Below are 27,489 nucleotides of genomic sequence, written 5' to 3' on the forward strand. Positions count from 1 at the left end.
AGCGGCAAACCACTATACCTCGCGACAAAGATTATCTTCCTCCACCTTGAGGGCCTCTGTAGAGCTTATTTGCTATTAGCCTCGAGAATGAATTACAGGGGCGCTGCGAGCGCCGCTCGAGTGACGTCGGGGAACGGAACGCCTGTCGTCTGCTGCGGTTCGGGCGGTGTCCGGGGGCCTTCTGCGGTGTTTTCTTTTCTTAGCCCTCGTTCCCTCTGCTTGTATACTTATGGCGCTAGTTTCAAATATATTTTTACGACGTCTTCGTTCGCAAAAATTTATTCAAAGAGCTCATTTCTTAGGCGACAATGCAGTTCTCAAAGGCTATGCTACAGTGCCTGCCGAAGGAGCGCAGACCAGCCCATTGCTGGTTTTTCATGCGCGGGTCGACAACCGCAAAAGATAGCAGATAAGAATCCAGTTATAATAACTTACCTGGCGCGGTGCAGCAGGTAATTCACAAACCTTGGCTATATATGACTTCTACAACAGTTACCTTGATTTTATTCCGCTAAAACAGGTTTAGCTCTCGAGTAGTTGATGGTATAATATCGAAGTATTTGTGTTTCTTCACAGAAACGCTCGGCAGTAACGCGAGGACTTAACACTGCAGTTTAGATTCTACCAGCACCACTTGCTTCTTTAACTGCTTCCCAAAATTAGGTGGTTCTTCACCTGTTTACTTTAAGTGGCAGTAATTTGAAGTAAAACTGATTGAGGCTTACAGCCTTTCGCAGAATACGAAAAGGAACGTACCAATGTATATTACCATTTCCGTGCTGCACGTATAACTCACCTGAGCTATTTACTGGGGCTTGTCGCTTGAGGAATATACATGGCGAATCTGTTTGGCGAACTGACACAGGCTTCTCGACCCAATTGTTTTAGTGAAATAAGCCTTTTGGTCCATGTGGCTACCGCGAGAAAGAGTATGGGACATATTGAAGATATCATACTTCCCCTGTGGAGGGTCAAAAATCAGGTGAAATATGTAACGCTTGTGGTGTCTTCCTTATGAAGGTTTGCGAAGCTCTCTTCAATGCACCGACGAAGCGAATAGGTCTCCATTTGTATAATTAAGCAACGCTGGATCGTGACATGGTGAGGCAGAAAGTGCTTGAATTTTCCTTTTCTAGGCAGCCTAAGCTGCGCTGTAGTACTTATAGGAGGCATTGCAATTGGTGCGGTAAAACACTGCTTCATGGTTTCAATTCGAAGTTGTAGTGAACTGATGGGTTTCGCGAACAATGCGTTCCTCTCCATAACGGCAGTTTGTTGCTACCGCTGCGTGAAGGGTGTGCTATATTGTCGATAAAAGGTAATGAGGGACCCCATGAAACATATCACCTTTTGCAATTGATTGGCTCTCGATTTTATCCATCAAGCTTTTCCTTCAAGTGATTGGTACTCTGATATTTGTGAATTAACTACGTAAGTACTCTACATGACGCGCCATCGTGTTAGCAGCCATGAGCAATTTGTTTTATGGAGGCCTGTTTCAGAGAGCGGTGAAAGTAGCAGCAAACTTTTTCATACGAAATGCGCGCCTAACTCTCTTTTACGCTTTAATAAAGTCGCTACATATGACTAGAACTCACCAGATTAACAAGAATCATGATGAGAGCTTCGCTGGGCAGTGTATTTTTACCACGGATAACATACATGTTGACACAAATTTTTCTTCCATGTAAAACGCAATGTGTCTCATAGCTAAGTACTAAGGGAATGTTAACTGTTCAGCAATGCATCATACACAACTTCGCGTATGGAATTTGCAGCCATTATTTTTACGTAAAAATTTATGGGCAGACACGGCGCATATACCCATTGCAAAACGAATAGACCCCTTCAATGCTACATTGCATGCGATATCCAAGCCGCAAATTTTCTCGATTCAAGCGCTTTTGAAGAAAAAAACTGTGGTTCAGGCGTGGCAGCCAAAAGAAGCCGACATACCCTTCAATAAGTACGGCTCGAGCCACCCATACACCAAGCATACACGAAGGGAACGACCGTGCACGGCAGTCCAGTGAGCCGGAGCGAGCGGCGTCCTGGCCATGACGTCACTCGTAAGAGGGCGCCACTCCAAATTCTCGCAGCTAATATCTTGTGTGCTATCTGCTAGCCTCCTAGTTAGCACAGTTGGTAGAGCGACCACCTCTGAAAGGCATTAACACCGGCATTGCTCCGCGATCGGCTAGTCTCCTGGTAAGCTAGCTCAAGCGATGGAACGACCATTCAGGACAAGCCGAATACGAGGTGACCTTGAGTTCAATCCCCAGACCAGGATGAACGTTTTCAACTGGAAAGCTTTTTGTCTGAGAGGCCCGTGTTGGTTCTCTTCGTCGAGCTTCACGGTAAAGCCGGGGGGATGACAATCTCAGCCTATCACTGCACCAGGCGAATATGCCGGCGCTTCATTACGCATGCTTGTCATATTTGTTCACGGGACCACTGTTTACAGCATAGGAAACAGAATCCGTAGGGTTTCGAAGAGGGCTTCCTGACTAATGAACATCGGCAGTTTCTGACCACGTATTGTAAGAATACGCATCGCATCGACTGTTTTGGCCACTTTATTCGTGCCCTGTGGAAGTAAGCGGTACTTCTGGAGCTTTAATCTAAATACAACCGAATGGAGAAATGATGTTGTTCGCCATGAACTGCACTATATTTGGTGAGGATTGTTGGATTTAAAGGGAACAGGTATAGTAGATATACCATAGGGAGGGAATTTTTTACTTAGGGTGTCCTTTTTATTACCAAGATTGTTGAAAATTGCAACATTGAAAATACAAGAAATTGAAAGGTCAGGTTGGCAACGATATAACTCAGCAAATCGCCTCTATTGAGACTTCTAAAGCAGACAGAATTGTTTCCATGTTATTAAATGTGCTTAAAATTGGTTCAACTGTTCTCTAACGAAACAATTTGTGCGCTTCACATATATTTGAATGGGAAACTTGGAGTTGGCCCCTAATTCAAGCTCCTTCCAAGTTAACCAGCTTCAATATTTGTTGAAGACAAAGCAGACCAATAAAAACTTCAGGATTTCTTTTAACGGAGGTTTCGAATGATGTGACTATTATGATTGTAGGTGAGCTCCACTTATTCTGGGCAGTGGTTTCGGTCATTCAGAACACACAATGTAAAACGCTATACCTATTCCTTCTTTTGTTCTTACAGACACCCCGTTACTGCTGAGGTAGACTGGACCGAGTATAGTGGGTGTAATCCAATCATGGATCCAGAATCGAAGCGAAGTAATTGCACTGTATTTTTTCAGTGGTCCACTTATGGAGGCGTAAACTGTCCTTTCAGCATCAAGACGTTAACTTGGCTTCCAGCCTGCTACAAAGGGCTAGAGCAGAAGCCGTTTATGCTCGAGCTAAATAAGCTGACTGTAGAGTCTACAATATTGAGATGGGGCCGCCCAAGTATTAGTGCAGAAAAGAAGCTATTGACCACGGTAAGTCAAACTTTTGCATAATAAAGCAATTTTGTCAAGTGAGGCATATATATCGTGGTGCTTTCTACAGAATGCCTGCTTGCGATAATTGAGAATTGGAATTTTAGAATGCAGCACAAGTAGCCTACGAAAGCTATCACGAACACGCCGTTGACGGTGTTGGTCGATGTACTGTGTGTGTTCTCTACGTAGTTCATTGAGTGTGGTTGCATTTGTTTAAAAGATTCGCAGACTGGGAAAGGTTTTAATGATCGACTTATGCAGTTTGACGCCACAAAGCAAAACTGTGGCTGGAGCAGAAGCTGTGAAGTGGAGTGACAGGTGTACTTTGACCTCCTGATGTTCTTTAGCGCCCAACTAAATCTAAGCACAAGAGCCTTTTGTATTCTCCCTTTTCCCACATCTACATTTTTCACTCACAGAGGCTTGCCTAAAATGTTTACGTTGTCCTTTTTGAGACAAAATCGTACACAGCCATGTGCACTTGTGAACTAGATTACGAGCTTGTATTCTTCCTTGTTTTGTTCCAGGCTTGCATGTTCCGTGCGAAGATAAACTTCTACGGCTGCTTCGTTTACGCCCTCTCAAACCCTGATGAAGGCAGCTTCCAATGGGTTGTTGTCAAGGTCACCGAGCTCGCAGGCAGGTTCGTAGGACTTGGACTAAAGAACGGGAAGTTGACTTACATGGTGCCGGGCACATACTACGAAACTATATGGTGCCATGAAAAGGACAATAAACAATGTTAAACTGTATCTCTGTATCTATACGCTTTCGCAAGCATACAGCGTTGTTATGACAAACGTCTCAAACGCTGTACTATATTCAATCGTACGGGTGAGTATTCTCAAAGGTATTTTGATATAAATGAGCTAAAGATGTTACGAGACGTTAATTGCAGTGCCATCATCAATACCACTTCTGTTTTCTTTTGTATTCACCATTTGGCGGTGGCGCATGCCTTGTCATAACAAGACAGCATGGCGGCACCGATGGCGTGAACGCGCTTTGGGTGTCCATATAATTACAAAAAAATGAAATTCGGGGTTTTACGTGCCAAAACCACGATCTGATCATAAGGCATGCGGGCGTTGGCGACTCCAGATTATAGTAGTCACCCACAGTAAACGATCATTTTAATTTCTATTTTAGCCTCCTATTCACGTGCACGTTTGTTCGTATGCTCTGCAGTTCAAAATTTTCTTTCTGTGCCCGCGAACATTCTGAAAATGTCAAAAGAAAAATGAGCAAATGGCACAAGGCTTGTTGCGCGGCTGTGGGGTGTAGCTACTCGGGGAGGAACAGCTGGGCGACATTTTCCGTTTCCTAGAGGAAACGAAAATGTATTTAATTTTTTCTGCAGTCGTTATGAAGAAACAAGCGCTACCCTTGTCAAAACAGCTATATGACAAAACAAAATATATTCCGTGGTTGTTTTCAAGTGAATATCGTTTTTGGTTTTGCGAGGCGGATTGTTTCTGCGGGGTTCTAAGAAACTGGATACTTGTTTACAGTCGCACTTAGGATGATCGATTCTCGCTGACGCGCAGACGGAAATTTCGCTTGGGTATATGCTAGCAGTTGCTCTTTATTTTTTCCACGACTAGAAAACTTGCAATTTATATTTGTTGAAGGTATCTGAACCTTGTTGCACAAAATGGTTACGATGAAGAGTATGTTGGTGACCAGTTTTTTGTTGTAAAATTAATTCGTTTGAATGGTCATGAAGACGGCACAAACAAAAAATAAAATCAATTACGTAGCAGTTACCGTTTGCGTTTTGAATTACAAGAAGGTCGAGTTACCTGCGTGACGACCGAGGTGAGGTTCACTTCTCAACCTGTGTCTAGAAGGGCTGAATTTTCTCGTCGCTTCTTCATACGCTCAAGTTTGTTTCGCTTTTAGGTGTCCTCTAATGATGACCACGCGGTATTTGGCCAATTTTTCAGATGTGACATTTGGCAGAATTAAGCTAACGGGGAGCTCTGACGGGGCTGACATGGGAGCAGACGTACAGTCAACAGCAAAAGTTTACGGGACATGGCTACTTCTGCAAATGTCCAGCACTGTTAAGGCATGACACTTCTAATTTAAAGGATAACTGTTAAGGTGGCAAAAGCTACACACTGGAACATTTAATACGAGGCTGTGTGATCTCGCTTCCCCCGATAGCTTCTTGGCAGATCCTGCGTCCGGTAAGGTTTTGCGGTTGGCTGTAGAACGGCTACCGCCACTGCTCGGACCAATTCACAGAAAAGGACTAGGCCAACCCGGCCAAAGCCAAGTCGGTTGTGCCGACTGTTCGATCGGGAGAGGGGTCCCCGATCGATGAAGGTAAGGAGAACTTATTATCAATGCTTGCGAATCTGTGCTAATGTAGTTTTCTAATGCTAATGTTGTTTTCTTACAGCAACCACTTGACAAGGCACGTGGCAAGTGCCATGAGTAAGGCGAGCGCTGTCTATTCCAGGTCAAGTGCTACGGTTCTGGGTGCCATGGCACGTTACGCAGCGAAATTTCGTCCGCGTGCGCCAAGAAACCACGTGCTTGTCAGTTTCTCTTCGTTTGTTCATCTGTGGTGCGTGATGTTCCCTGTTATCGGCTGAACTAAAAACGCGAACAGTTCTCGCTAACAATGGGCGAATTCAAGTTCTCAAAAAAGAAGCTCAGCGCTTTGCGCTACAGCATATAATACGACGAAGCGATTTTCTGCCACGCGCGGCCATGTTCTAGCCAAGTTTGGTTTACCGCTTTATAGCAAAAATTCTTCCCGAGCAAAAATTCTTATGTTCAGTTTCCAAGCAGCTTTAAACTATTTGAAGTTGGTTTTCCTTCTACGAGTATTTTGCAGAAAAGTGTGGCGAATGTAAACATAACGCTTAATTGCCTAATCCTTAACAAGATGAATAAAAAACTTTCATCGATCAAGAAAACTATCTCTAAAAAGAGATGCCTAGTATTCTCAGTGAGCTATTGAGAAACCAGCAATGCTTAATATTTAACATGAATATACAGGGTGTCCGACATAACTTTAGCCAAAAAAGTATGCAAATGCCACGTAGCTGGACAGAACCAAGGTAATGTTGTTGCCCTTGCTTGGAGATGCTCACTTTATTTTTGGGCTCCGCCTAATTATCTAATTAGTTCTAATTAAATAAACGAAAATATTCTAATTAGATAAAGAGTGCCAAAGTGAAAATTTTAGAGCAACATGAAAAACTCCCGATACAGCTTTGTATTTCACAATACGTGTTACATAAAGGTGTTTTCCGAGTGGGAAAGAAGCCCGAGAATACACGCAAAATTGCCACGCGACTGGCCGTTCGAGGCACTTTGATTAATCCATGTGCTTTCTTTACACCGATAGCGCGATTGTAACATCTGCCAAAACACCAGTCAAACTTTAGGTAAACTAAACTACTCTGTAGGTCGGCGGGAAAAGTGCTGTCTTAAACATTATTTAAGCATAAACAGTGCTAAATCTCAGTATATAGCTTTACATTCTGCTCAAAGACCTGCGAGAGCTTGTTTACACATACGGATAAGCAAAGTTCAAATTAGGCAAAATGGTTGTGTTATTTTCCAAGGATTTATTGTAGATTCCAATAAAAAAATTGATGCTGACATTGATTCATTAGATGGAAAAATTGGCTTTGGCATAAAATCTTTAATATTCGTTTGGATTTTAGCATTAATACACTTCTCTCACTTTACTACGCTATCGTCCACAAACTTATTAAATATTGCATTACTGATTTGCGAAATACTTATTACGCTCATATGTCTCACTTGATTTGTATCCGAAAATGGGCATTGAAAACTCTAACACTTTCCCTCTTTAATCATCTAAGACTATTTCTATAATTGGGTGCACTTGCTGTTGTTTCCACATAGGAAGCTAGTCTGATGGTCCTGTTGTATAAAGTCATCGTATGTCAAGTTTCCATCAATGCTTTTCCAATTAAGCGATTCACAAATAAAAATATAACTAGGTTTGCTTTGTCAAATAACTTTCACCTAACAAAAGCCCCAACAAATTACTGTAAACAAACTGCTTGTGTCAGTACAGTTTCCGTTTGGGACAACTTAAAACCTTATTTAAAAATGTTACCGTTGAGCGGTTTTAGATCGTCTTTGAAATATTTGCATTCGTCATTATAGTTATTTTATTAATCAGTTTTCTGTTGTTTCTATCGATACTGTTCTATGTTATTTTTAATCATTTATTATATTTTTGTCAATGCATTCCTGTGCTTACTGAAATTGATTTATCCGATTCTCATAGGAGATTCCCAGTTTTTACTTTTTGCCCTCCTCTTGAAAATGTATCACCTTCCTATATGTATTGTATTATGCATTTATGGTAATTAATGTCAAGAAATATGATAAGACGTGTCTAGGTAATCCGAAACCTGAACTTTCATCGGAGGCCGTTGGTGGACATTATTTAGCGCATTAGGTAAATGCAAGGGTCTCGAAGCCCTTGCATTTACACAACACAATTTTCTTAAATCCTTAAATGCAAGGGCCTCAAGGCCCTTGCATTTAAGGATCTCGATGAGACAGCATGTATGTTTACACAGATTACGCATACCTCAAGTTTTACTTCGGCAGTACCTTTTACTTCAATATCACCAAGGTGATTCGAAGCACGACCTGCCATCGGAGACAGTTGCTGCGACAACAGGATTAGTTTAGCGTGTGCCTCAAGGCTCTTGCGTTTAAGGATCCCGGTGAGCCAGCATGGATGTTTACACGAATTCTGCGTGCCTCAAGTTTTACTTCTTCAGTTTGTTTTGCTTCTTTAATACAACTCAGGTAATTTGCAGCACGACCTGCCATCGGATGCAGTTGCTTAGACAACATTAGTTTATCGTGTGCCTCAAAGACCTTGCGTTTAAGCACCCTGATGAGGTAACGTGGTTTGGATAAATTACGCATACCTAAAGTTTTACTTCTTCAGTTGGTTTTACTTCTTCCTTACCAGCCAAGTGATTGTCAGCACGACCTCCCTTTGGAGGCTGTTGCTGCGACATTTGCATTAGCGTAGCTTGTGCCTTAAGGGCCTTGCGTTTAAGGATCCCGTTGACCCAGCATGGCTGCTCACTCTAATTACGCATGCTAACGTTTTACTTCTTGTGTTAGTCTTACTTATTCACTACCACCTAGGTGATTCTAAGCACGACTTCCGATCGGAGGCCTTTGCTGAGACAATAAAATTAGTTTAGCTTGTGCCTGAAATTCCTGATATGTTAATTTTTTTAATTTTCAAGTACTGTCGGCCGTCTTGGCCGTAACAGGGTGGGTAGAGCAAGTTTGCACATAGCGTAAAAAATGTAAACACCTTAGAAACGTAAACAGGACATGACGCAACAAATTTTGAAAATACAATGCAAAAGAAATAACCAAATATCAATACAAAATTTTGGATAAGGAATACATGTTTGTAACATTGTGACAGGGATATTGGAAGCAGCATAAAAGAAAGACTATAATATGTATTATAGAACAGTGTGACAACGTTTGCACGGCACTACTAGCATTCAATTTCATAAAAGGTTTATAACGCTTTCCTGAAAGATATTAATCTACTCGACTGCAAAACAGCCGCCAGCAAACTTTTCCGTTCCTTAACCATTCGTGGAAATAATGAATAAGCGTACATGTCCAGATATGCTTTTGGAATTGAGAACATGCAATGATTGCTTGACCTGACGTTTCTAGGCTGCCTGAGAGCAAAATAGGGTATGGTTTCAATATTTAAGTGGTCTTTTGATAACAAAAATAAAGTTAGGTCTAGCCAACTTCCGCCGTTGAGCTAGTGGAGGCAAATCAAGGAACCGAAGCATTTCAGAAATAGAATCAATACGATAATGCCGGGAAAGAATGAACCTTGCGGATTTTTTCTGTATCTTCTCAATGCGGTTTATCAATCGTGATTGAAACGGATCCCAAATGACACTGGCATACTCTAACATCGGTCTAATGTAAGTGAAATATGCAAGTAGTTTGACAGGTGTGGGTGCTAGCGGTAATTTTCTGCGAAAAAACCATAACTTTTTCTCTGCAGCTCCACAAGTTCTCTCTACGTGGGATTTCCAAGCTAAGTCTTTCGAAAATGTTAAACCTAGGTATTTTATCGTTTCAGCTTCAGTTAGAATTGTTGAATGATCCTCATAATTACACTCAATAACATGATTTGTTTTCTTTGTAGCTCTGAGCATGGCTGATTTAGATTCGTTAATTTTCATTTTACTTCTTGCACCCCAGATTTCTACAGCTTTAAGGGCTTCACTAAGTAACGCCTGATCCTTTTGGTTATTGATTTCACGATATAACAGACAGTCGTCTGCAAATAACCTGATGATTCTGTCGTTACTTATGTTATGAGCAATACCATTTATGAAAACTAGAAAAAGCAGTGGTCCTAAAACGCATGCCTGTGGTATGCCTGAGGTTAATATTAATTGGTTAGATTTGTTACCATTTATTTCAACGTATTGTGTCTGATCTGTAAGATATTAGCGGATCGACATAACAACATCATAATATATATTCATTTCCATCAGTTTGGTAATTAATTTGTTATGTACGACCAGATCGAATGCCTCCGAGTAATATAAAAATGTAGTGTCGACCTACTTTCTGTTGTTCAAGGAAGCTGAAAAAACTTTGATCGTTTCTATCAACTGTGTGACAGTCGAAAGGTGCTGTCGAAATCCCTGCTGGTTGGAAAAAAAAACTTTCGTGTCTTCAAGGTACGTGTAGATTGACTTTGAAACTATGTGTTCATGTAGCTTGCAGCCTACACACGTGAGGGAAATTGGCCGATAGTTTCCAATATGTTGCCTTTCACCAGACTTGTGAACGGGAACCGCTTTTGCGACTAGCCAGTCACCTGGGACCCATTTTTGTGTTAGCGAAGCATTAAAAACGATCTCTTTATAGTGGGCTACCCTTCCGCATATCCTCGCAGAAACGCGTTTGGCATGCCGTCTGGACCTACAGATTTCTTATTGGTAATGTTAAGGGAAAGAGCTACAATACCTTCATGCGAAACTTGAATATCAAGCATTGGTGATGTGTACGGGGATTCTAGTGAGAGGGAAGAGAACCCATCTGCAGAAATGTCTGTAAAGACAGATTGAAAAAAAATTTTTAAACATATTGCCATAGGCGAGTTCTCCGGCCCAAGTTCGACATTAGCGACAATGTCACTTGGACCTTCGTTATCATGCGTTTAGGACCCCGATGAGCCAGCGTGGATGTTTACACGAATTACGCATGCCTCAAGGTTTAATGCTTCAGTTCGTCGTTTTCACAACCACCCAAGTGATTCGCAGCCCGCCCTCCCATCGGAAGCCGTTGCTGCGACATTTACATTAGTGTAGCTTTTGCTTCAAGGCCCTAGCGTTTGAGGATCCCGATGGGCCACTTTGGATGTTTACATATATTAAGAATGCCACAAGTTTAATTTGAAAGTACGTTTCACTTGAATATCAACAAGGTGAGTCGTAGCACGACCTCCCAACGGAGGCCGTTGCTGCGACAACATCATTAGTTTAGACTGTGCCTAAAGCGCGTGTTTTTAAGAATGCCGATGAGCCAGCATGGATGTTTACAAAAATTATGCATGCCTCAGGTTTTACTTCTTCAGATCATCTTTCTTCAATACCACCCAGGCTATTCGCAATACGACTTCCCTTTGGAGACCGTTGCTGAGACAATAACATTAGTTTAGTGTCCCTCAAGGACGTGACGTTTAAAGACCTTGATGAGCCAACAAGGATGTTTACATAAATACGCATGCCTCGAGGTTTACTACTCCAGTTCCTTTTACTTCTTCAATACAACCCAGGTGATTCGAAGCACGACATTCCATCGGCGGCTGTTGCAGCGACAATACCATTAGCTTAACGGGCGCCTGGAGGCCCTCGCGTTCAAGAACCCTGATGAGCAAACATGGATGTTTAAGCAAATTACGCATGCTTCAAGGTTTACTACTTCAGTTCGTTTTTCTTCTTCACTACTAACCAAGTGATTCGCAGCACGACCTACCATAGGAAGCCGTTGCTGCGACAATTATTATAGTGTAACTTGTGCCTCAAGGCTTTGGCGTTTAAGGATCCCGATGAGCCAGCTTGGATGTTAACATAAATTACGCATGCCTGAACGTTTGCTCTGAAAGTACTCTTTTCTTCAATATCGATAACCCAGGTGATCCGAAGCACGACCACCAATCGGCTGCCGTTGCTGCGACAACAGCATTAGTTTAGAATGTGCCTCAAGACACTTGCGTTTAAGGATCCCGATGGGCCAGCATGGATGTTTAAACAAATTACGCATGCCTCAAGTTTTATTTCTTCAGTTCGTTTTACTTCTTTCGTACCACCCAGGTGATGCGCAGCACCACCTGTCATCGGAGGCCGTTGCTGAGACAATAACAATAGTTTAGCGTGTGAGTCAACGACGTTGCGTTTAAGAACTCTGATGAGCCAACTTGAATGTTTACATAAATTACTCATGCCTAAAGTTTTGCTTCTTCAATCTCACCCAGGTGATTCGAAGCACGACCTCCCATCGGAGCGCGTTGCTGGGCGAACAGCCCTAAGTTAGCGTGTGCCTCAAGGCCCTTGCATTTAGGGATTCCGATGAGCCGGCATTTGTGTTTACACAAATTACCTATGCCTCATGTTTTACTTCAGTTCGTTTTTCATCTTCAATCTCCCACAGGCGTTACAAAGCATTCGCTTCCATCAGTGGCCGTTGCTGGGAATATAGCATTCCTTTTGCATGCGCCTCATGGCCCTTGCGTTTAAGAACCCGGATTAGCCAACATGGATGTTTACTCAAATTAAGCACGCCTCAAGTTTTACTTCTTCAGTTCGTGTTCTTCAGTACCACCCAGGTGATTCGAAGCGCGCCCTCCCATCGGCGGCTATTGCTGAGACAATAACATTAGTTTAGCTTGTGCGTGAAGGCCATTGCATTTAACGATCCCGATGAGCCAGGATGGATGTTTACATAAATTATGCAAGCCTCAAGTTCTACTCGTTCAGTTCGTTTTACTTCTTCAATACCACCGAAGTTTTTCGAAGCATGAAGTCCCATTTGAGGCCTTTGGTGCGAAAAAATCCTTAGTTTAGCATGTGGCACAAGGCCCTTGCATTTACCCTCCGAGGTAGCTCTGTGGCTATGGTTTTGGGCTGCTGAGCACGAGGTCGCGGGATCGAATCCCCGCCACGGCTGCCGCATTGCGATGAGGGCGAAACGCGAAAACACACGTGTACTTAAATTTAGGCGCACGTTAGAGAACCCCAGCTTGTCGAAATTTCCGGAGGGATCCACTACGGCTTGCCTCATAATCAGAAACAGGTTTGGTGCGTAAAACCCCATAATTTAAGGCCTTTGCGTCTAAGAATCCTGACGAGCAAACCTGGCTGTTTACTCAAATTACGCATGCCTCAAGTTTTACATTTCAGTTCGTTTAGTTCTTTAATACCATCCAAGTGAATAGATACACGACGTCCCATCGGAGGCTGTTGTTGCGAATATAGCATTAGTTTAGCGTGCGCCACAAAGCCCTTGCATTTAGGGATCCCGATGAGCGAGCATGGATGATTAAACAAATTCGCATGCCTCAAGTTTTACTCCTTCAGTTCGTTTTACTTATTCAATACCACCCAGGTGTTCCGACGCACGACCTCCCATTGGAGGCTGTTGCTGCGACAACACATTTCTTTCACGGGTGCCACAAGGCGCTTGCATTCAAGAAGCCTGATGAGCAAACATCTATGTTTAAACAATTTAAACATGCTTCAAGGTTTACTACTTTAGTTCGTTTTACTTCTGAATTAACAGCCAAGTAATTCTTAGCATGACCTCCCATCGGAGGCCGTTGCTGCAACATTTGCATTAATGTAGATTGTGCTTCAAGGCCCTTGCGTTTTGAGGATCCCGATGAGCTAGCATGGATGTTTACACAAAAACGCATGCCTCAAGTTTTACTTCGACAGTATATTTTACTTCAATATCACCCAGGTGGTTTCAGGCGCGACGTTCCATCTGTGGCTATTGCTGCGACAAAAGCATTAGTTAAGCGTGTGTCTCACGGCCCTTGCGTTTAATAACCCTGATCAGCCAACCTGGATGTTTACACAAATTAGGCATGCCTCAAGTTTTACTTCTTGTTTTTGTCTTACTTCTTCACTACCACCCAGGATATTTGAAGCACGAGTTCCGAGCGGAGGTCGTTGCGGACACAATAACATTAGTTTAGCCTGTGCCTGAACGCCCTTGCATTTAAGGACCCCGATGAGGCAGCATGGATGCTTAAACAAATTATGCATACCTCAAGTTTTACTTCTTTAGTTGGTTATACTTCTTCAATACCACCCAGGTGATTCGCAGCACGACCTCCCATCGGAGGCTGTTGCTGCGAAAATTCATTAGTTTAACGGACGCCTCAAGGTCCTTGCGTTCAAGAACCCTGATCAGAAAACATGGATTTTTACACAAATTACGGGTGCTTCAAGGTTTACTACATCAGTGTTTTACTGCTTCACTACCACCCAAGTGATTCGCCGCCCGACCTCCCGTCGGAAGCCGTTGTTGCGACATTAGATTAGTGTAGCTTCTCCCTTACGGCCCTGGCCTTTAAGGATCCCGATGGGCCAGCTTGTATGTTTACATATATTACGCATGCATCAAGTTTTACTTTGAAAGTAGGTTTTAATTCGATATCACATAGGGGAGTCGAAGCAAGATCTCCCATCGGAGGCCGTTACTGCGACAACAGCATTAGTTCAGAATGTCCCTCAAGGCCCTTGCGTTTAAGGATCCCTTGAGCCAGCATGGAAGTTTAGACAAATTACGCATGCCTGAAGTTTTACTTCTTCAGTTCGTTTTACTTCTTCAATACCATGCAGGTGATTCGAAGCACGACGTCTGATCGGAGGCCATTGCTGCGACAGTAGCATTGATGTAGCTTGTGCCTGAAGGCCCATGCGTTAAGGATCCTGATGAGACAGCATGAATGTTTACACAGATTGTGTATGCCACAAGTTCTACTACTTCAGTTCATCTTACTTATGCAACGCAACGCCAGTGATTCGAAGCACGACCTCCCATGGGAGGCTCTTGCTGCGACAATACCATTCGTTTAACGGGCGCCTCAAGGCCTTTGCGTTCAAGAACACAGACGAGAAAACATGGATGTTTGCACAAAATACGTATGCCTCAAAGTTTACGACTTCTGTTCGTTTTACTTCTTCACTACCAGCCAAGTGATTCGCCGCCCGACCTCCCATCGGAAGCCGTTGCGTCGGCATTTACATTAGTGTAGATTGTGCCTCAAGGGCCTGGCGTTTAAGGATACCGATGAGCGAGGTTGGATGTTTACACAAATTACGCATGCCTCAAGTTTTACTTCTTCGGTTTGTTCAATTTCAATACCACCCAGGTGATCCACAGCACCACCTGGCAACTGAGGCGGTTGCTGGGACAATAACATTAGTTTAGCGTTTGAGTGAAGGACCTTACGTTCAAAGACTCTGAGTAGCCAACATGAATGTATACACAAATTACGCCCCCCTAAGGTCAGTTCATTTTACTTCTGCAATACCACCCAGGTGACTCGAAGCACGACCTCCCATCGGAGGCCGATGCTGGGACAACAGCACTAGATTAGCGTCCTCACAAATTGCGTGTCTCAAGGCCCTTGCAGTTGGGGGTTCCCGATGAGCCAGCAGTGATATTTAAAGAAATTACCCATGCCTCAAGTTTTACTTCAGTCCGTTTTATTTCTTCACTACCACCCAGGTGATTCGAAGCACGACCTCCCATTAGCAGCCGTTGCTGCGAATATAGCATTAGTTTAGCTTGTGCCTGAAGGCCCTTGCTTTTAAGGATCCCGATGAGGCATCAGGGATGTTTGTACAAATTATGCATGCCTCAAGTTTCACTTGTTCGGTTCGTTTTACTTCTTCAATACCACCCAGGTGATTCGGAGCATGACCTCCCTCGGAGGCCGTTGATGAGACAAGAACGTTAGTTTAGCATGTGAGTGAAGGACCTTGCGCTTAAAGATACCGTCGAGGCAGCATGGATGTTATACGCAAAAATATGCATACCTCAAATGTTATTTCATTACATTTTACTTCTGCAATACCCTCAGGTGATTCGAAGCACGACCTCCCATCGGAGTCCGTTGTTGGGGCAACAGGACTAGGTTAGCATGTGCCTCAAGGCCCTTGCATTTAGGGATTCCGATGACCCAGCAGTTATTTTTCACAAGTTACCCTTGCCTCAAGTTTTACTCCAGTTCGTTTTACTTCTTCAATACCACACAGGTGATTCGAAGCATTGCCAACAATCTGCGGCTGTTGCTGCGAATATAGCATTAGCTTAGCATGAGCGTCTAGGCCCTTGCGTTTAAGAACCCTGATGAGCCAACATGAATGTTTACTCAAATTATGGATGCCTGAAGCCTTACGTCTTCAGTTCGTCTTCATCGCTGCCGCCCAGGTGATTCGAAGCCCGACCTCCCATCGGAGGCCGTTGCTGAGACAATAACATTAGTTTAGTTTGCACCTGAAGGCCCTTGCGCTAAGGATGTTTACACAAATAATGCATGCCTCACGTTTTACTTCAGTTCGCTTTACTTCTGCAATACCGCCAAGGTGATTTGAAGCATGACCTCGGCATCGGAAGCCATTGCGGCGAGAACACTAGTTTAGCGTGTGCCTCAAGGCCTTTGCATTTAGGGATCTCGACAAGCCAGCATGGATATTTACACAAATTGCTTGTTCCTCAAGTTTTACTTCTTTAGTTCGTTTTATTTCTTCTATAGCAGCCAGGTGATCCAATGCATTACCTCTCATCAGCGGTCGTTGCTGCAAATATAGCCTTAGTTTAGCGTGAGCGTCAAGGCCCTAGCGTTTAAGAACCCTGATGAGCCAACATGGATGTATACACAAATTGAGCATGCCTCGAGTTTTAATTCGACACTGCGTTTTACTTTAATATCACCGAGGGGATTCGAAGCACGACCTCCCATCGGAGGCCCTTGCTGCGACACTTGCGTTAGCGTAGTTTGTGCCTAAAGGCTCTTTCGCGTAAGGCATTGTGGTAATAAATAAATAAATAAATAAATAAATAAATAAATAAATAAATAAATAAATAAATAAATAAATAAATAAGTTGTAGAATTTTACAACCGTGTTGGTGAAAGTGAAGTACAAGGTGATTGAGAATCTACGCGCGTATCTTGGGAAACAGCTGAATATTAAATTGCGCAACAGACTGTAGAGCAGGCTTGCTATTGCGTGAACACAAGGGGCTGGACACAACGTATTTCAGGCAATTATTTGTGATGGAAAGTGCAAGCTACCAAGTTGTGGAGCTACTACGTTTCGAGTGCACTTGCTTTGTAAGGAAAACTTGGGCCCCAACACTTATGAGTACACAGCACAAGCGCGATCAAAACATAGAGTCAGCCTTAAAGCAACATTTACATAACATTCGAGGTGGTCATTCTTACTTCAAGAGGAGGTTCGAAACCTGTTGAACCGCAGACGAAATACTTGGAAGTATCATAAAACGCTAGTAATTTACTCTTGCATTTGGTTCTACAACGCAGGTTTGGATTGTGATGGCGTTTATACAAAAGCTCGTGTCGTTCCTGCGGTCTTTCAGCTGCCACTTGTGAGCGCAGTGAGAAGGAGCGCGGGCCACGCTTTTGCTTTTTTTTTATGGGTAACGCTACACAGTGCTGCAAGGTGTCAATGACTTTGCTCTGCGTCATAACGTTCCGATAATCTGAGTCACAACAGGTTCGGTATTTCAAGGAGGCTTTGATAGGGAATTAAAATATACGTGATTCTGAACACTCGGTATTGTTAAGTTTGATCGCTGTAGAACCGAGAACGATGTCGTGGAGCCTCCACAATTTAAAAAAAAATATTTGTCCATATATACGTTCGATATATGAACCGATCGTTGAACCTATTGAGCGACTGCATATCTTCTCGTAATGGTTGATACGCCACCTACAGACGCGCGGGGCTAGCTTAGTGGCTATGACGTTGTGCTGCTTGGTCGAGGTAGCCGGTTCAATCGCGTATGAAACGGCCGCATATTGAGGGCGGGTGCATGCCGACATGCAAGAACGCTTGCCTAATTAGATATAGGTGCACGCTAAATAAGCTGCAGGTCGTCAAAACTATTCTGGATTCGCAGCACTACGTAACTGATGACAGCGTGACTTTTTTTCGAACGTGCAAATTCCTACGTGTTTTTTCCGACGTGGGAAGGTCACAGTCAACAACCATTCCCAGGCGGCTGAAGAACGCGCTACTCGGCCGTCTTATGTTCATTCCCTGGCCGGCGAAGAATAATGTTTGTTGGTTTGTGCACAGTTCTCGAAGACATTTAAGACTGTAGGTTCCGAACTAGCACAGTCGAGGGAGTCGGGAGTGCTTGTTTTTCTGCACTTAACGAAACTTTGGATTCTGTCAGGTATCTGCGGCGCCCTTGTAGGTTTTCTGAGGTAGCTACGGGAAAATCGCCAGGGAAAGGTAATAGTTGATTGGGTTGGGTTGCTCAAGGGGGTTCAGAGTATAGGTGTAAAGGTTTAAATAGGAGGGCAACTACACTGTATACTGTATACTGAAAAGATCGCTGTTTTGCCACTTTCTCGATCAAGCAGATAGGTGCGTCGTGTCAATTGGAAATGTCGAGATGTCCTCATTCCAAAATGCATCAACAGTACTTGTGCTTGTGGAGCTGGCATCGTACTGTTTTGATTGGAAACGATAACATGACATTAAATGGAGAGTCGGAGTAAGAAAATGAATTAGGGTGTTCATCTGGTGTAGAGTGGATTTGGGAAGCCGTGGTAGTATTCAGCGCAGCATGCCCACATTGGGACAAAATAGAACAGAGAGCAGTCCCTTCCAACTGATGTTCTTTCGACACTGCTGTATATATATATATATATATATATATATATATATATATATATATATATATATATATATATATATATATGGAGAGTTAGAACTCCGTGCACTGATCTGCACATCGTAATTTTGAACCCTCTTCCAGCACACTTAATTTGCAGGTTTGCAGTGGGGCATTACCACGGCAAAAAGTGCGGAAAGCCAGTGGGGATATACTAGTCCAGGTGCAATGAAATTAGGAAGGACCACTAAGCTTCAAAAAAGACACTCCTTCCCCAGGTCAGCAATTGACCTCCCCAGTGTAGCCGCTGCTTCCCTCATCACGCCTACAATTAACCCATGGCCCGCAGTGCCCGCGGCTGCGCAGCACCTGACGAAAGCGGTGGTCAGACCTGTGATGCGGCAGAGGCTGCTGAGGCTCTCTGGACCCGGACTGGCCACCACTGGAAAGTGAGCCTGGAAACGTTCAACACACGTAACCTCTCGAGTGAAACTAGCTTTGCAGGACTATGAAGAATTATCAGGCATTACGTGGGACACGGTTGGTCTTAGTGAGGTTAGAATTGGTGAGCCTTTTGAAGATGTTTGGTGTACCTAGCCGCTTTCACGACCACCTGCTCACGTGCTTACGTGCGGCTCGGAACAACGATGTTTGAGCCATTTGGAAATATTGCTACAAATTGTTAAGTCGTGCTCCGTTAGCTTAGCACTGCTTTGTAGCATCACTTAATTACAGCTTTGACCTTCTAGTCCACAGAAGTCACGGCAGATGGCTCGGCCCTCAATTTTGTGCATGTCATCGTGATCATTTATTGCAAGGCTGTCCCCCTGCGCGATGTGTGGAAACCATGTTTGACTGATCACACACTCGATGTACAGACGCTTTTGACGTACCTAACTAACAGGCATAACACTGATAATTAGATATGGAGTGGGACTGGAGCGGCTAGACGCACTAGTATGGCTGTGTCGCCATGCGTACTTGGCTCGTGATTTCTTTTGGGTGACCGAGGTGGACCGCACCACTATACTTTTCTTTCGTACTCGTTTTAAGTGCTGTTCAAATTTGTTGAATATATAGAGTGTATCTAGACACGTTCAACGATCGCGCGCTTACGTGCTTACGTGCGGTTCGGAACCACGATGTTAGAACCATTTGGAAATAGTGCTACGCATTGCTGTCTACCGCGTTTAATCGTGCTCCGTTAGATTTGCACTGCTTTGTAGCATAAAGTAATTACAGCTTTGACCTTCCAGTCCGCATGGCTCACGGCCGATGGTTCGGCCCTCCATGTTGGGCATGACTTGTTCTCGTGATCAGTTATTGCACGGCTATCCTCCTGCGAGATGTGTGGAAACCATGTTTGACTGATCACACCCTCTAGGTAACATACGCTTATGACGTAGCTAATTAAGAGGCATAACACTGCTAATTAGATATGGAGTGTGACTGGAGCGGCTAGACGCGCTGGTATGGCTGTGTCCCCGCGCGTACGGGGCTCGTGATATTTCGGGTGAGCGAGGTGAACCACACCGCCATACTTTTCTTTCGTACTCTTTTTTGGTGCTGTTCAAGCTTTTTAAAATGTAGAGTGTATCTAGACACCTTCACGGTCGCCTGCTTACGTACTTAGGTGCGGTTCGGAACCACGATGTTAGAACCATTTGGAAATAGTTCTACACATTGCTACCAACGGCGTTAATTCGTGCTCCGTTAGGTTTGCACTGCTATGTAGCATAAAGTAATTAGAGTTTTGACCTTTTAGTCAGCATAACTCACGGCCGATGGGTCGGCCCTCGATATTGTGCATGACTTGTTCTCGTGATCAGTTATCGGACAGCTGTCCCCCTGCACGATGTGAGAGACCATGTATAACTGATCACACCCTCTAGGTAAGAGACGCTCATGGCGTAGCTAATTAAGAGGCGTAACAGTGCAGATTAGATATAAAGTGCGACTGGAGCGGTTAGATGCGCTATTATGGCTGTGTTCCCCTCTATACGTGGCTCGTGATTTTTCGGGTGAGCGAGGTGAACCGCACCACCATACTTTTCTTTCGTACTCGTTTTAATTGCTGTTCAACCTTGTTAAATATGTAGAGTGTATCTAGACACTTTCACCGTCGCCTACTTACGTGCTTATGTGCGGTTCGGAACCACGATGTTAGAACCATTTGGAAATAGTGCTACACTTTGTTACCTGCCGCGTTAAGTCGTGCTCCGTTAGCTTTGTACCGCTTTGTAGCGTACACTAATTACAGCTTTGACTTTGCAGTCCGTATCGAGAGTCGATGGCCCGCCCCTCGATGTAGTGCATGACTTCTTCTGGTACTCATTCACTGCACGGCTGTCCCCCTGCGCGCAATGTACAAATTATATTTGACTGATGATTCCGGGCAGCTCAAGTAAGTTTTTATCCAAGTAGGACCACCTGGACAGGTCTTCTGCACCATAAGTTGACTTCGCCACGTAGAGGGTTATCTGACTAAGCTAGCTTGGTTGGTCGATTGGTATAGTCTGAAGTTTAAATCCTCAAGCTTTTTTTAAGTATCCCATTATAACTGCTCCTTGCAGCTATGTGACTGAGGTGGCGGAATGAAGCAGAGGTAGAACATCGCGCTCTAATCAGAAGGTTGTAAGTTCGAATCCTCTTCCAGCAAACCACACCTCCAGGCCTGGAGTGGCGCCTGACAAAGGAAAAAATGGCGAGAGCCAGTGGGGCTATACTAGTCCAGGTGCAACCAAATTAGGAAGGCCCGCTGAGCTTCAGCGGAACACACCCCTCACCAGAACAGGAATTGGCTTCCCTCGTGCAGCATGCAGCCACCACCTCCCACATGACTCCCGCAATTAACCGATGACCCGCAGTTCTCCGCAGCTTCGGAGCACCTGTCCAAGGCGGCGGTCAGACCAGCAAAGTCGGAGAAGGTGCTAAGAGCTTGTGGGCCCGGACAGGCCAAAACTGGTAACTTAACCTGGCAATGTTCTACAAACGAACCGTCTCGAGTGAAGCTAGCTTGACAGGGCTTCTTCAGGAACTATCGGGCACTGTGTGGGACAACATTGGTCCTAGTAAGGTTAGAAGAATTGGTGAGGCTTATACAGTGCTGACTAGTGGCCACGCCCTCTGCTACCAAGGACTCCCAAATCAGAGGCGATACGGAATGGGTTGCTAATTAATAAGGACATAGTGGGACACAATGATGAACTGTACAGCATTAATGAAAGGGTTGCAGTAGTCGTAATAAAGCTAAATAGGGAGGCGTCGAATAAAGGTAGTACATTCCTATACTCGAACCTCCAGTCACATTGATTAAGAAGTGCAACAGCTTTAAGAAGATGATAAATTCACGATGATAAAAGTGAGATCTCAGTATACTGTAGTCAAGGGCGACTTCAATGTAAAGTGGGGAAAACCCAGATTGTTGAACAAGCAGTTGTCAACTACGGCATGAATTCTAGGAACACTAGAGGAGATATGTTGGTAGAATTCGAGGACAGCAATGAGCTCTGAATAATGAATACCTTCATCAGGAAGCGTAGCAACAAGAAGTGGAGCTGGAAAAGCCCTAATAGAAAACAAGCTATGAGATAGATCTCACACTTTCTGCTGATGCCTGCATAGTGCAGGATCTAGAAGTGCTAGCTAGGGTGAAGTGCAGTGACCATAGGTTAGTGCGGTCTAGGATCCTACAGTAATAAAAGGTGAAAAACAAGAAATTAGTGCAAACAAGTTTCAAATAGCACGTACAGGTTCAAATGGAAGACTTGGTCACAATATCATGTGTACCGTTTAGAACCGACAGAATGACCACATCCCTAGTGTTTAAACCACGTCGTCTAGTTGGGAACAAAAATTGGAAATGAGACAGCGTTAGTAATGGATGCGTCCAGGCAGCTTCATTCTCGTGTTACTTGCGGGAAGGAAGAGTGTTTAAAAGTCTCACTGTGATATGAAAACTCAATGTGTACGCGTGCTGGTTCCTGAATGCATGTTGCTGTGTCAGCGAAACATACTTTGAAATGTCGATCTTAAAACCGTTATGATGTAGCTGATAGAGAAATTTCAATCGCGAGCGCTTTGCCTTTGTTGATACTGTTTCAAGCCCGGAGATTGTAGCTCGTTGAGTTGGGGAGTCAGTTTGTTCATACTTATTGCGAATTAACCAGAGTGCTTTACGCTGTATTCTTTCAAGTCGCGAAATGTAAGTTACATATTGAGGAAACCAAACTATGTTAGCATATTCTAGTACACGTATAATGAATGTTTTATAAACCAAAAGTCCAGTTTGTGCTGGGGCAAGACGAATATACGTCTTAAGAAAAAACAATTTCTGCAATGCTGTTAAAGTGATCTTATCGATAGGTCCATCCCATCGAATATAATTTGTTAATGTAACACCTACGTATTTGTGTTTGGTAACGAACGCCAGTGGTTTCCTATCGATTGTGTACACAAATGTTGATGGTTGTTTTTTTCTCGTAACTGAAATTGCTGCAGATTTGTTTGTGTAAACATCTGCCACTTCATACACCAAGAAGCAATTTTATCTAGTTATCTGGCAAGTATGGTATGGTCTTGATGGCACCTGATTTCTTTGTAAGTTATAGAATCGTCAGCAAAGAGTTTAATGTTGCAGCTGATATCTCCGGTAATTTCATTAATAAAGATGAGCAACAACAAGGGCCCAAGGACAGAGCCCTGAGGAAAACCAGGCGTGACTGGCACAGTTTTGGATGGGACGTGATGTTATAAAACGAGTTGCTAAAGTTGCAGTAAGAAATCTTCTATCCAAGCCAAAATTTCTCCATCACCAATGAAACCCCGAAGTTTTGCGATTAGTTTAGAATGACACACGCAGTTGAAGGCTTTAGCGAAGTCAAGTAATATGATGTCACTTTGCATTTATTGTCAATACTAACAGCTAGGTCATGCACAACTTCTGTTAATTGACTGACTGTTGATAAACCGTGGTGAAATCCATGCTGGAGAGGTGATAAGTTGTTGCTCCCTTAAACTTAGTTAGATGCTTTTAAATTATGTGTTACAGTATATTATATGCGGTGCTAGTAAGTCATATCGCCCTGAAATTTGAAACTAAGGAAGCAATTTTATCTAATTATCTGGTAAGTATGGTATGGTCTTGATGGCAGCTGATTTCTTTGTAAGCTATACAATCGTCAGCAAAGAGTTTAATGTTGCAGCTGATATCTCCGGTAATTTCATTAATAAAGATGAGCAACAACAAGGGCCCAAGGACAGAGCCCTGAGGAAAACCAGGCGTGACTGGCACAGTTTTGGAGGGGACGTGATGTTATAAAACGAGTTGCTAAAGTTGCAGTAAGAAATCTTCTATCCAAGCCAAAATTCTATCCAATCTCCTATAGAGCAGACCTAAGAGTAGACGATAGAGTAGACGTACTTGCTTTAAGTTTCAGCGTATCATTTTGAAAATACATTTGGAATTTCGTCGGGGCCACTTGTTTTCTTACTGTTTAGACATGCTAGAAGATTAAAAATACCAGAGTCTGAAATGATCAGGAGACCTATTTCTGGAGCATTGCATGCATAGTTATATTGCTGCCTGATTTATGAGTTGGTAACACCTTGGCGATTTTCCAATCTCCTATAGAGTAGACCTAAGAGTAGACGATAGAGTAGACGTACTTGCTTTAAGTTTCAGCGTATCATTTTGAAAATACATTTGGAATTTCGTCGGGGCCACTTGTTTTCTTACTGTTTAGACATGCTAGAAGATTAAAAATACCAGAGTCTGAAATGATCAGGAGATCTATTTCTGGAGCATTGCATGCATAGTTATATTTTGGGTATGACACAGTTATCTACAGTGAAAGCCGAACGAAAGAAATTATGCGCATATACTTTCCTAAACTTTTCTTCAACTGGAAGATGGGAGGCATCGTTTCTGTTGATCTAAAATGTTTCCGGAACCGATGTGGGTTATTCTTATGGAAATTAGGAAGTGTAACCTGAAAGTGTTGTTTGACCTCTTGTGTTTTTTGCTTGAGGTCTGAGCTAGCCTGCGCTAGTCTCGCTATTTTAAGTACGGTTACACCTCTGGATTTATTATTCTGTCTAAGCCATTTAACGCGACGTTTTGCTAAATGACGTCACGAGTAATTCAAGAATTTTTGTTAGAGCGCGCTTTGAATAAAGGGGTACAAAATGAGATATGCAGTGACAAACAATGTTTTTGAAAGTAAGCCAAAGAACATTGATATCTCTATCTGAATTTGACGAAACTGCGGCAAAATAGTTAAATTCGTGTTCGAGATAGGTGAGTATGCTTGCAAAATCAACTATGTGAAACTTACGTACGGTTTTTAAAACGGTTTGATGCGTAATGGTAATTCCAAGGGGTATTACACAAATCGGAATGTCATGATCAGAGATCCCTTCGATGATTTCAGTCTGTGCCTGGTCCAGTGGAAAATTATCTCTAAGGTATACAAGATCAAGTATATTTTGCGATGTATCCTGAATACGGGTTGGACAAGATACTGTTTGAGGAAGGTTGAAGTTCAACATCAAATGGACGATAAGTTGCGGAGGATGAGAGGTGCACGTTAGTCCAATCCATTTCAGGCAGATTAAAATCACCTACAAGTATCACTCGAGAATTACGGCTGCGAATGTGGCGCTGCAGAGACTCGTCAACAATAGTTATGCACTCGTGTCCTGTAGAAGGGCTTCGATACCACGCACACAGCCTAAGAAAATATGAGCACCATTGGTTCTTAGTTTCGAATATATGGCCTCAGCACCTTCTATATCTAGAAGGACGATGAAAGAAAGGTGCTGTTTTATTAGCAAAGCTACGCCACCATCACGTGTCTGCCGATCTTCCCGTATTATCGAATAGTTTTGTGGAGCGATGTCATCATTCGCGATGTCTCTCGACACCCCCATTTCGGTGATCCTTACTACGTCGGGTTCGTGTTCTAGTAGAAATTTCTCAAGTTGATCAACTTTGTTAAGGGTACTTGAGGCATTTATGTTTAATATGGTTATATTTTTTATTGTGCCTTGAGGTGGGTGCCCTACGATGGCGGCTTGCTTAGGTCGTCGTTTTTTTTAATGGCACTACATAATTTTTTCATCGTCCCACACAAATATGCAGCTATTGATGTAGAGTTTATCATGTGCTAGTGATGCCTCCTCACGCGTATCTCTGTGTGGCTTTGATTTTCCCCACAACTTATTCCGCAGTTCTGGTATTTTTGGGGAAAAATCTTCGTCAACCGAGTAGTCTGTTTCCTTTAGCTTGTAACAGTTCTTTAGTATCACTGTTTGCTGTTTCGTATCCAGAAGCTTGAAAATGAGTGGCCGTATTTTAACTGGTTCCGCTCTTCCTAAACCGTCAATTCGCTTATTAGCAACTGGGTCTAATTTGAAGGCGTTGTGTATTATTTATTTATTGACAGTGCTTTCAAGGGAGTCGTTTGTTTCACCGTCCTGTTCAGGTTAGCCGTATATGATCAGGTTGGACTGTCCACTGCGGTTGTCAAGGTCACATATCTTTTTTTCTAGCTTATAGATTACACAGTACATGTCAGCCGACTGCTTATGGAAAGAAGCAACAGACTCTTCGAGTCGTGTTAGCACGTAAAGTTTTTTTTAAATACCGTTCAACTTGTTCTCCTTGATATCCTGAATAGCTGAGGCTATTTCCTTGAGTTGCTTGGCTATTTGAGCTATATCAGGTCCCGCATTAGTTTCAATATCACCTTCCAGCAGCAGTAGCTTTCTCAAACATGACGTCACGCAAAACATGTAGCTCAGAAGCTGTGGGCGTGGCAGCACTATCAAACATGGGTCACTTCTGCGCGATGACAGAAAACGGATTCTTAGCAAACCGCATCCCCGCAGTGCCGCCGTGCCCAGTATATATATATATATATATATATATATATATATATATATATATATATATATATATATATATACTGGGCACGGCGGCACTTCGGGGATGTATATGGGGATATATGGGGAAATATATATATATATATATATATATATATATATATATATATATATATATATATATATATATATATATATATATATATATATAATAAACGAGAAGAAATTAAAGGTAGCCGAGGTGTGCCCGATTTTTATTATTCTTATTATGAGAGGGCAGGACTAATGACACCCAGGACAGCATAAAGGAAGTTCTGTGCAATCATTAATTGAATTAGAGGAACAATAAATAAATGGAAATGAAAGGGGACGAAAAACCAACTGGGCGTAGGTGGGATAGGAACCCACGTGTTCGCATTACGCATGCGATGTTCTTTCCGCCTGAGCTACCGCGGGGCCGTTTTCCTATCCACTTTCTGGGGTACTTAGGTTTATCCACCAGAACTGACCCTGGAAGTGTTAACCAGTGCCATGAGTGATGGCGCTAGCTAACACTCCCAGGGATATTTTTTCTAGTAGATACACATAAATAAACATTAGCATCATGATCGACACGTGGGGACCGCCTGAATACTCATGTTTGCGTTGGCGCGACTAAAATGTACGTGCGGTCGTGGCCTTTTGGTCAGAGCAACAACATGCTGCTATGGGGAGCCGAGGTTTCGAATTCCGTCAACAGAAGCGCTTAATCTTTTTTGTGAATGCGAGTGTTCTTGGCGAGAACCCGACCAGCGAGCGACCGACCGACCAACCGACCCAGTCGAAACCATGGTGCGGGAGGAAAAAGAAAGCTTTGGTTTAATATTTGGCATTGGATACATACATGTGCAAATAGGCTTGCGCCAGTATGTAGGTGTCCGAATAGACAACTTGGAGGAGCAAAAACGAGGACAGATAAGTTCACCGACCATTGCCATACCCTCTTACGAGAAATTTGAGGGCAGCTCTATATGGTGTTTTCATTTCGCGATATACTGAGGCAACGAATTTGAGAGAGACACGTAGCAGAGTCGGCGATCGTCGAAAATCTTACCTGCGGGTCAAGCGCGTCGGCTTTTGTACGACTCTTCAAAGGTACAAGGGTAATTGCTGGTGCCTCGTGGCCTCCAGAAAGT

The 27,489-nt window shown here is 43.3% G+C and overlaps 1 protein-coding gene across 1 annotated transcript in view; it reads left to right on the top strand.

Annotated features, from left to right (window-relative positions):
- The first annotated feature begins 20,381 nt into the window (after positions 1-20,381).
- LOC142558130 (uncharacterized) overlaps positions 20,382-27,489 on the top strand; it is a 28,888-nt gene continuing 21,780 nt past the window's right edge. Inside the window, exon 1 of the mRNA XM_075670288.1 lies at positions 20,382-20,451. The gene's annotated coding sequence lies outside the window, so the exon portion shown is untranslated. The remainder of the gene's footprint in view (positions 20,452-27,489) is intronic.

This window comes from Dermacentor variabilis, chromosome 9 (assembly GCF_050947875.1).
Source record: "Dermacentor variabilis isolate Ectoservices chromosome 9, ASM5094787v1, whole genome shotgun sequence".
Classification (NCBI taxonomy): Eukaryota; Metazoa; Arthropoda; class Arachnida; order Ixodida; family Ixodidae; genus Dermacentor; species Dermacentor variabilis.